Genomic DNA, 10,915 nt, shown 5'->3' on the forward strand with positions numbered 1-10,915 from the left:
GTTCCGTGGCCCAGGTGGTAGGTCAGCTGGGGAAGTTGTGGTCTGTTGACATGGGACGCCGTCTCCCAACAGGGACGGACACACAAGAAGTGTTTGCACGCGAGCCTCTAAGTCCTGAGGGTGGTGAGGTCATCAAGGCAAGAGCCAAGGCCCCTCCCACTAGTAAATCTCTAGATTCTAAAGACAGTGACCATTGTGTGGGCCAACCATCCTTAGTCCTCATCCACTCACCCCCTTGTTCCCTCATTCACTCACTTTACTTGTCTCCTGACTCCCAGTCCCTGGCCCTTTGGACCCTCCCTAGTTGCACCATCCCCCCAGAGCCATCCCCTCACCTCCTCGCCCAGTGGATGGCTGTTATTGCAGGGTGCCCAGCCAGGAGCTGAGGTGGGACAGCACTTCTGTGTGTGAGAAGGTTTGGGGAGGAGGGGGCGGTGTGGTGACACTCCGTGCTCCCAGATGTGGTGGCAGCGATAATTCCAATTTTATGCCTTTGTTATGGCTTTAATCACTTTCTTTATGCGTTTTGTTCCAGCGATCAGGGAGAGACACCTGATAGGCAAAGAGGATACCAGGGGAACCATTTTTATTTGGAATGTGGTGAGAAGTCTAATTAGAATCTGAATTCTGCTGAGCCTTGAAATGGCCAGCACTTTATCCTGATCGCCTTAGATATTGTTTCGAGTCAATCATCTGTCATGGTGCGGCAGGAGAGCCTCTCCCTGCACACCACACTCCCTCCCACTGCAGGCCCGGCTGGGGCACACTTCGGGGAGGGAGGCTGGGGCCCCCACTCTCACAGGGGCAAGTGCCTCCTCCTGGGGGTGCATGGGAGGCTGTTTCCTATGGTTCATTGTCCCCTGGTGAGGTCTGTCTTTGCTGGGATGCTGAGTGTGAGCTTGTAGGGAGAAGGGCGGCTACAGGACAAGGGTGCTGGGCAGCCTGTATCAGAATTTGGAACTTCTAGGGCTTCTCTGGTGGCTCAATGGTAAAGAATCTGCCTGCAATGCAGAAGGCCTGGGTCTGATCCCTGGGTCGGGAAGATCCCCTGGAGAAGGGAATGGCTACCTACTCCAGTACTCTGGCCTGGAGAATTCCATGGACAGAGGAGCCTGGTGGGCTACAGCCCATGGAATCGAAGAGTCGTTCACAGCTGAGCGACTAACACTTTCAGCAGGTGAGGCCAAGTTGTCTGGGGATACCTCCTAAGTGGTCCCGCGTCTCCACCAATGGCCCATGGGGATATCTCCTTACTGTCCCCTGGACATCCAGCATCTCTCCCACCCAGCATTTGCCAGACGTTCAGCTCCATTTCTCTGATTTTCCTCACTCCAGTCCTGCAGCTAGAACGCTGCTTCTGTTTTTTCTTCTTGCTTAGAACATGTGCCACCTGTCACATCCCCAAACTGGTTTCGCCTCCTCCAGAAAGCCTTCTCTGGCCACAGTGAGTGAGCTTCCTGAGAGATGGACAATAACAGCACTGAGCCCCTGTCTTGTGTTGGCCATGCAAACTGTGGACACTCAGTCCGACCAGATCGCCAGTCCACTCATCTTTCTCCTGCCTTTAAATGGCTCCCTATCTCTTTTTCTGTAACTATTTTTGTGTATGTGTATGTGTGCCCTAAATCCACTCAAGCCCTCTTTGAACATGGCAAAATGTAAAGAAGAAATAAATATTATTCTTAATGGCACTTTTATCTCTTGAACCACACTATGAGCTCCCCAGACTGACCGTTTCCTCCTTGTCTCCTGCCTTTTCTACTAACTATGAGCACACAGGACTAGGCACACAGTGGGGAGCTGTATATCAATCACTTCCCAAAGGCCCAGATTCACTGAGGCTTTCTGCCTCCTGCTTCCCCTTGCCTGTCTCCCCCCAGGACCTACCTGCCTACATACCTACCATGTGGTAGATGCAGGCATTGCTGTGATTAATATCTAAAGTAAGTGCTATTTCTGGCTAGGAGGAGGAGAAGCTGCCCTATGAGTAATGTTTCCGTAGGATACAACCTGGATGGCTGGTGACTCCTTGCAGGGTCAGGAATCCACATATGGTCACTGTGAGTCCTCTTTAGACATTTGGGGTACTCAGTGCCCCTCTGGCCAGTTAGTGTGTCCCATGTGGCAGAGGGTCCTCACTGCTGGGCAGCATCACCATGAGCCTCCTGGATGGTCACTGCCCTCTAGAGACTGTCCCGGCAGTGACAGTGCCTTAGGGGTAGTCCAAGGGGCAGTGTGGCCAGACCCCCTATGGAGAGATACAGACTCAGGGTCCCTGAATACCCTTCTCAACCTGCTTACCCCTGGACCCAACTTTGCACGCAACCCTGACTCGTTTTGATCCTGATGGTCTCTGCCTGCTTGTACCTCAGTTCTCCCTGGTCCCACCTCTGTTCTCCCTGGTCCCTGAGCTCTTGGTGGGGAGTAGATATGGTACTGGCCACGGTCTAGCAAATCACAGATGCTGGAGTGCGTCACATGCATGCTCAGTCACTTCAGTCGTGTCCGATTCTTTGCAACTCTATGGGCTGTAACCCGCCAGACTTCTCAATCCATGGCATTCTGCAGGCAAGAATACTGGAGTGGGGTTGCCATTTCTTTACCAAGTGAGCCACCAGAGAAGCCCTTGGAGGGCATTGCCAGGACTCTAATCCAAGCAGCCCTCATTTAGAAGGCATGGCTGTTAGTACCAACTGATGAATGAGAGTGAAGAAATGCAAGGAGGTGGGGGGGAGCCGGTGGGGAGATCCAGAATTGGGAGGTTCTCATTTATAGGAGAAGGCAGGACAGTGGCTGGAGGGACTTAGGAGCAAGTTTCCTAATGGGAAACTGCAAACTGCTATTGACATCTAGGTATATATTAATAGATCAGATGGGGTGTGTGTGTGTGTGTGTGTTTGTGCGCACGCGTGTGCATGTATGATGGACTGTTGGTAGGTGAGGGACTGCCGGGGGACCCCGTAGGGAAGAAGCAGGACCCTACTGCACTCAGTCTGCCCGTGCAGAAGGGTGAGGGTGTGAGGGTGACTCATTCTCCAGCTGCCGTTTTCCCATCTACACGTGGGAGGGAGATGGAGCTCCCTGCCCAGGAGGACATGTGCCGGGTGGGGGTGGAGGGTGGAAGGACAGAGGTACCCAAGCTGGCAAAGGCCTGGCCTCTTCATATCTCAGACCCCCTCAAGGCACTGTCCTCTCTCTATCCAGAGCTGGGCTGCAGCGGGGGTAGATGAAAAGGAGGAGAAACTGTTGGATAAAAAGAAATTCGAAAAAAAAAAGTAAGTGAAATATTCAAACTGGAAAGTGATATTATAGAAACTGCAGCCCACGGCTCAGTGCATTCAAATTTATTCAAACTCGGCGCCTGACAGTGATGGATGCGGCAGCTTTTCCCACAATATGGAGAAGGCGCGGGGGCATTTAGGACTGCGGGTCCCCTCCGGGAGGGTGGGAGCCCACACCACCTCCCATGCCTGGCTCTTCCTAAATGGAAAGCAAGGTTCGGGGTCCTGCCCTCTCTACTCTCCTGAACCCCAGCCATGTCCAGTACCCCACAATCTTGGGGGACCTGGGCATCACCAGCTCAAGTGCTTGGGGTATGGCCCAGGACAGAGGTAGCTCACCGTGGACCAGGGAAATCTCCAATGCCAAGGAAGGGGATGGCCAAGCCTGTCCACAGGGTGACTGGACAAGGGGGTCACAGTAGTGTGGATTCACAACTAAATAGATAGCATGAACCCAACAATCTCTGAGTGTGCTGAGACCGTAGGGTCTCGGGGCTCCTAAGTCAGGGAGCACTTTCCTCTCCAGGCCCATTTGGCAGCTGCTCTGCCCAGGACAAAAGACAACCTCTGGAGAAACCTCAAGTCTAGGTGCTTGGTCTGCACAGTGGGTAGATGGTAAAGTGTCCTGGAATGCCATGCCCTGGATTATCCCCTGCTCCCAGAAGCATCCTCCAGCCTCCACTCCACCAACGCTTCTCCCCACAAGGTTGCTCATGGCCTCCTGTCCAAGGTCCCAACCAACAGACCCCATTGCTGATCCCCAGGCCCCACCCCAGGGGAGCCCTTGAAATACTGCTCACTCCTGAAAACTCAGTCATCTCTCCACCCCTTTGCCCATCTCATTCTCCTGCTTCACCCATGTCTCTAACACACCTTCTCTGTCTCTTTTGCTTCCTACAACCTTCCCCCAATATGGCTACCATGCAAAACAAACCCCAGTCCTCCACTTTCTCCTACAGTGTCTCAGGAGATCTCAGCCACTCTGCAGGTGACGGACACATTGACCTCTAATTCCAAGCTTCTCTTGAGATCCAAGCCCACAGTCCAAGCAATGCAAGGCTAATATGTTGAAAAGCAAATGCCTCTTCTAAAACTCATACATCTCTCCCAAAGTCAGTAACAACTTGTGACCCCCATATTTGTTACTAGTCCTGTCACATACCCCCACTGACCCTCCACGTACCCTAGAACCTCTAGTTCTTCCCGGACTCCTCTCTACCTTCAGTCAGCTTACAAATTCAGAGATACTTCCTGATGTCTTTTGCACCACATTGCCTCAACATCACAACTGGCCCCAGGAAGGCCCTTATCACAGCTCTCCTGGGTCTCCTCAATTCAACCAATAAACTTCTCTGGAGCACCTTCCCTGCACAGGTGATGCATTTTCTTCCGAACAGGACTGTCTGCCTCTAAGTTCTGCATCTTCAGCGGTTCTACACACCACTGCCAGATTAACTTTCCTAAAGCACAGCTCTGATCATGTCACTCCCCTGCTCAAAAACCCTCAATGGCTCCCCACTGCCTACTAAATAAAGTACAAACTCCTTACTTTGATGTTCACGGCCCTTGTGATCTGGCCCCTACCAACTCCCTCTCCAAACCTTCCCATTACTCTCCTTCACGCTCATATTAGCCAGCCAGATTGGACTCTGAGCAATTCCCCTGGATGCACCCCACCTAGCGAATTCCACCCTTGTGTACTGGTTCATGCTCTTTGCCTGTAATGCTCTCCTTCTAGAACCACATCACCATCTAACACCCCAACTCATCTCTGCCCATCATCAATATTTTGATCCTCTGTAAAACTGGATTCAAATAAAGCTATTTTGAATATTCCCTGTAAAATACTTAGCAAGGTGCCTACTAGCTGTTATTATTATTACTCCTCATGATGACCAGAGGTGGTTTATCTTTCCTATGAAGCTTCTATTTCTCTCTACAGCTTTCCTGGCTCCTATCATAGCTTTCCTGATACTGTTATTACTAGTACGTCTGCCCAACAGCTCTCCTGGGCTATAAATTTCTTGAAAGCCAGGACTAAGTAACATTCATTTGTGTCCTCCTCACCTCTAGCCCAGGGGACTCAGTCGACACTTGTTGGAGAAATGAATGAATGAGTGAACAAATGAACCACATACAGCAAGACTAGCTAGGATGTGGCTGTGTGACACAGACTTGGCTCTTCCTAGCCTTCTGTTCTGGACAGTGACCACCTAAGAGTTCCCTGTCATTACTCCCAGCCTTCCTGACATGTGTCCAGGTGAGCTGGGACACGCGTGTGCAGGCTGTATGACAGGTGTGTCATTGCTCCTGAGCGAGAGGGGAGTGTGGCAGAGTTCAACCTTCCCAACTCATCAATCAAAGGGCACTTACTGACAGCTCCTGAGAGCCAGCTCTGGGCTCTGCTGGGTTACAGGGAACAAGTGGGGGATGAGGGCTCCCCTCTGGGGGTTCACAGTCCACTTGCCTCTTAGCTCATTCTGTGACTCTCGGGCTACAGGAGCTTAAAGGACTCTATCGGTGGCTGCAGGCAGGGGTGGAAACACTGATAAGTGGGCGAGACTTTTTCTTCAAGTGGCCCAGAAATGCTATGTGAGCCAGAAATGACCTTTTTCTCTTTTGATTTAGATCTTACTACCCCATCTAGATTGGAACTCCCCTGGGAAGTCTGTTGCTTTCTGCAGAATTCTCCATGACAGAGCCCAGAACCCCACAGATTAAAGCTACAGAATAGAGGGGTGGATGGATGTTGTGAATAGCTGACAAAATAAATGAGAAAATGAGCAACTCACTAGACATGTGGATGAACAAAGTACTGGGCAGATGGGCACACTCTTGGCATTCACTGAGCACCTACTAAGTACCAGCTTGGTGTGCACGTGTGCTCAGTCATGTCCAACTCTTTGTGACCCTATGGACTACAGCCCACCAGGCTCCTCTGTCCATGGGATTCTCCAGACAAAAATACTGGAACGGGTTGCCATTTCCTCCTCCAGGGGAACCCCAGAGGAAACTGGGGTTCAAGGACTGAAATAACTTGTGTGAGATCACCCAGTTTATCAGTGACAGAGTGACAGAAGTGTGGTCCCCTGCCCTAAACTCTACACCTTCCTTGAGTGACCTTCCAGCCAGGGTCCTTGACTCCCTCCTCTTCATCCCTCCAGCCCTTTGGGGTGTGGAAGTCAGGGGTTGATTAAGCAGACTCGGGGGCAAGAGGTTCACAGATGAGTGGAGGGTATTGTAAAGTTCCTGTCCCGTCTCCTGCACTGGTGGGAGACCTCTGGGCTTTGGGTTTTCCCTCCTTTTCTTGGGTTCCCGCCCCACCCCACCCCCACCCAGGCAAGGCGAAATGAAGAAGAGGCACAGCTGAGAAGCCTCTGTTTCCCAAAAGGGGGTCTTTCCAGCCCTCCCTCCACACCGCCTCCGTTTGAGAAGGGAGCGACACCCTCTCCAGAAGGGTTCCTGCGCTGGGGGTGCCTTCCCCGCCCGTCCCCGCCCCTCCCGATCAGATACAAACAAGCGCGCTAAACTCCGGGAGATTTACAGCGGGCGGCTGGGCGGCGCGGGCCCCCGGCCGCCGGTGAGATATCTCCAAACAGCGCACTAACCACTTTCCATTTTATACCTCACCAGCTTTATAGCATCTTAAGGATTTCTGTGCACGGCTGGCTTCCTGCCCAGGGAAAAAACCCAGCCTTGTAAATAAATACTAAATATATATGAACAGAGACGACAGCGAGAGAAGCGGAGGAGGGGGAAGGGGTGGGGGGGCTACGAGGCGGGGGTGGGGGTAGCCGCCCAGGGCCAGCCATCGAGGAGGAGGAGGGGGCAGGGATATACTGGGGTGTCCGAGACAAAGGCGACTGGGGAAAAAGCAGTTGACAGGAAGAGTGAGGGAAACTGAGACAGCACACCAGAGATGGAGGCAGAGAGACTGGGAGATGGGGGCTGGATGGAACCTGCCTCCTGGGGGTGTGTGGTGGTGGCGGGGCACGTAGGGAGAACTCCCTTCAAGCTTGGGGAGAAAGTGAAGCCTCTTCCAACCCTGTGTCCCCTTCTCCCCATAAATTCTGAAGGGACTGAGACCCGGAGGGGCTGCCCCTGCTGTGTGTGTGTCAGTGTGTATGTTGTATATGTGTGACAGGAATCTGTCACGACGTGCTTCAAGGAAAGAATTTATGTTTGTGTGTGTGCACGCATATGTGTGTGCAGGTGTGTTTTTGGGGTATGTGGAGTGGGTGGGACTGTGCCAGGTGAGTACTGGGGCCTAGGTGGGCATGTGGGCAGAGCGTCTGTGGTGTGGTTAGGGTGGAGGGTTAGGATACATTTGGGGGGATGAGGAGGCTGGTGAGTTTTGAGAATGGAGGCCGTCATGAAGGGCTGATGGAGGCACAGGTAATCGTAATCGGATGGGTTTGGGTGTCTCGGGGAGGGTGGAGGTCTCTGGGAGAAAAGTCATGGGCTCAGGTAAGGCGGGATGGCCCTTGAGTCGGTGTTGGAACGGAAAGCCAGTGTCCAGGCACGGCTGAATTTTTAGGTGCTACCAGGGGATCACACCACCACCTCCTCCCTAGCCCCAAGCCCTGAGTCTTTCTAGAGGCCCTGGGACCTTCTCCACAGTGGCCACTAGGGAGAAGGCCCCCTGTGCTGATTGAAGCCCCAGTGTTGCCCCAGCCCCCTGCTCTCAGAACTCTGGACAGGAGCCAGAGTGGAACTGGGGGCCCAGAAGAACCCTCCTCTCCCCTCTCAGGGGACCCAGCCATCCCTTCTCCTTCCCCCCTTGTCTTCGATATTAAGTATTCAAACCTCATTTACATCCTTATTTTTCAATTTGCTGCCACAGTAGTTTAATTTATTCGATATAATTTCTTTTTCTGAGGGGACATTAATCATTGCCCTGTGCTTTTGGGCGCCTGTGGGATCTCTGCGTGTGTATGTGTGTGCGTGTACGCATCTGTATGTGAGTGGGGGGGGGCGGGCACCGCATGTATCTATGAGTGTGCATCTGCATCTGTGTGTGTCTGTGCCCATGCATACTTGTGACTTGTGTGTAAGTGAGGTGCGAGTTTGGTATGTGAATACGAGTGTGCGTGTGTGTGTGAGAGAGAGAGACAGTGTGGGTCTTTGTAAGAGGGCTTTGTGAGAGAGTTGGGGTGGGTGAATACGTGTGGGAGGGATTGGGTCCTCTTCTTCAGATCCCTGCTGGCCCTTCCCAGGATTCAACAAGGAGGGGAAGTGGGCAGAGTAATTGGGAGACAAGACATGCGGCTCGCACCAGCTTCTTGGAGCTGAACAACTTCAGGGACATTCCCCATCCTGGGGCACTATCAAGGTGGGGGTCTTTCCAGTCTCCTCTGCCAGTTTGCCTTTCCTGAAAGTGTGTGCCAGACAGTGGTAGCTGTAATGTTCTAGAATCCATGGTCTCTCAAGAAAGAGAGAGGCCGGGGGTGAGGAGAGGAGGCGAGACCGACACAGAGCAGAGTGAGGCAGGCCATGGCCGGGGAGGAAAGAAAGAGGGAAAAGAGACATGGAGGGTGATTGAGAGAGGAGCAGGAGAGGGAGCAGTGAGCAAGCCGGCAGCGTCTCAGCCCATAAAGTCCCCGGAATGGGAGGAAGGGGCGAGAGAGACCGCATCAGCTCAGGCCCAGTCATGGCTCAGTGCAGAGTTGAGGGGGGTGCACAGGGTGAGGGCTGGTTTTCTTCCAGGAGCTGAGATGAGTGAAGTCACTTGGGGGAGGCTTGTTTGGAGAGAAGAGACAAGGGGAAGGGGAAGGGGGAGGGAGGGTGAGAAAAACCCCCTCCTGGGGATATAATTCAGGGAATGACTCTGAGGAAAATTTCTGAGGATGTTCAAGGGACTGGAGGGAAGAGACTAGCCTCCCTCCCACCTCACAGCACATCTGGGCAAATCCAAGGCTTCCTGAGATGGTCTTTTGGTCTGCAGCCCTAAAAGCCCTCAGTTTTCCTTCTCTGGCATGTTCTTGGAGTCTCCTTTCTCCCCACTGGTGGGGCCTGGGGGAAAACGAGCCCGGAATTGAGGGGCGGCCCCCGGTACCGCAGGCGCGGTGGTAGGGTTGCATCTGTGACTCGCACATACTCTTTGTGACGACTGCCCCAGCTGGGGGCCGGGCCACTCAGAGAGGACGGAGGGAGAGGTCGGGGCTTGTCCAGAGTCCAGCGGAAGTGCGGAGGATTTAGGTCAATCGGCCTGAGTCTAGGTGCTGAGACTGCCTCCCTCCTCTCTGTTGCCTTCTAGGGTTGTGTCTACCTTACCCCTCCTGCCTTTGTACACACTCAAGCAAACACAATGCACATTCACGCAGGCATGATACACGCTCATGCAGGCACAGTACACGCTCATGCACGTATAATACAAAAAACAAGATCTGGGACCCAGGGCTCAAGTCAGGAGGCTTTTGGAGCAAGAGTCAAGAGGTTGGGGAGACCACTGCAGCTGTTCTCCCAGCTACCCCCCACTGTGAGGGTGCCAAGGCCCAGGACTTGAGCACCCCCAGGGCTCTTTTGGACCCTGTCTTCCTTCTCACCTAGGGCTCGGAGGCTGCTTAAAAACCCCTTCAGGAAGGTAGAGGCCAAACCCATTCAGGCTCAAGGACTGTCTGGCTCTGCCCTAGGGCTTGGTTTCTGCTCCCAGGACCCAAATGAGTCTCAAGCCCAGTATCAAATAGTTATAACTTGCCCATGTTGACCTCATTCATCCCAATAGTGGCATGAGGTCTATGGTTTGGGAGCAGAGCTTCTTTCTCTAGAATTTTGAAAATGAAATTCTGAGAAATGGTCTAAAATTGGAACTCATGGGACCTCCATATCTGAGCCTGCAAATATCTGACTCTCTTGAGGTGGACAGGTTTAAATATTCCAATACCAAATACCTGTGTATGTTAAAGTCCCCCAACATCCAAGCATTTGAGTGCACAGGTCCCAGAGCTCCTGGGGGTGATGATGGAGCGGGTAGGGTTGAAGTTCTGAAATGGAGGGGAAGGCCTCACCATGCCAGCATCAGCTCTTCAGGGTCCCCTCTGCCTCCCTTGATTCCTCCTGAGTGTCTTCAGTTCTTGTGACCTAGAGAGGCCACTCTTCCTTCTCACCCTCCAGAAGTTTGGCTCAGTCCTCACACCCGGACTCCCGGCACGGACATGTGACACAGAAACCATCGCCCACTCGGGTCAGAGATAACTGGGTGATGGTGACGGGGGGTCTTTGGGCATGCGGAGATGGGGCGAGGGGACAGGCCTGGGGCCGAGGAGAAGGTAGCGTGTTCATTTGAATAATGGGCAAAATCAAATTAATTCTACATTAAATAGTTGTGAATAAAGGGTTGAAGTCAGCAGTTTCAAACTTGTTTTCCTTAATTACTTTCCGTGTTTAATGTCATTAAGAAGATTAAAAATTCATTAACAAGAGTACTAAAGTGGCAAATCAGGAAAGCGATCACTCCAGGTTGGAAACTCCGCTGAGGCCGCACAGTCTTGCTGGGGGGTGGGTCATGGCTGGGGGTTTGGGGCCTGTGAGGGTTGGGGGGGCAGATACACACTCAGACACTGGTACACAGCAACAGCATCAACACCCATCCACAATAATGGTCGGCACACACACACGTATGTGCTCAGAGACTT

Source organism: Bubalus kerabau, chromosome 22, assembly GCF_029407905.1.
Source record: "Bubalus kerabau isolate K-KA32 ecotype Philippines breed swamp buffalo chromosome 22, PCC_UOA_SB_1v2, whole genome shotgun sequence".
Taxonomy (NCBI): domain Eukaryota; kingdom Metazoa; phylum Chordata; class Mammalia; order Artiodactyla; family Bovidae; genus Bubalus; species Bubalus kerabau.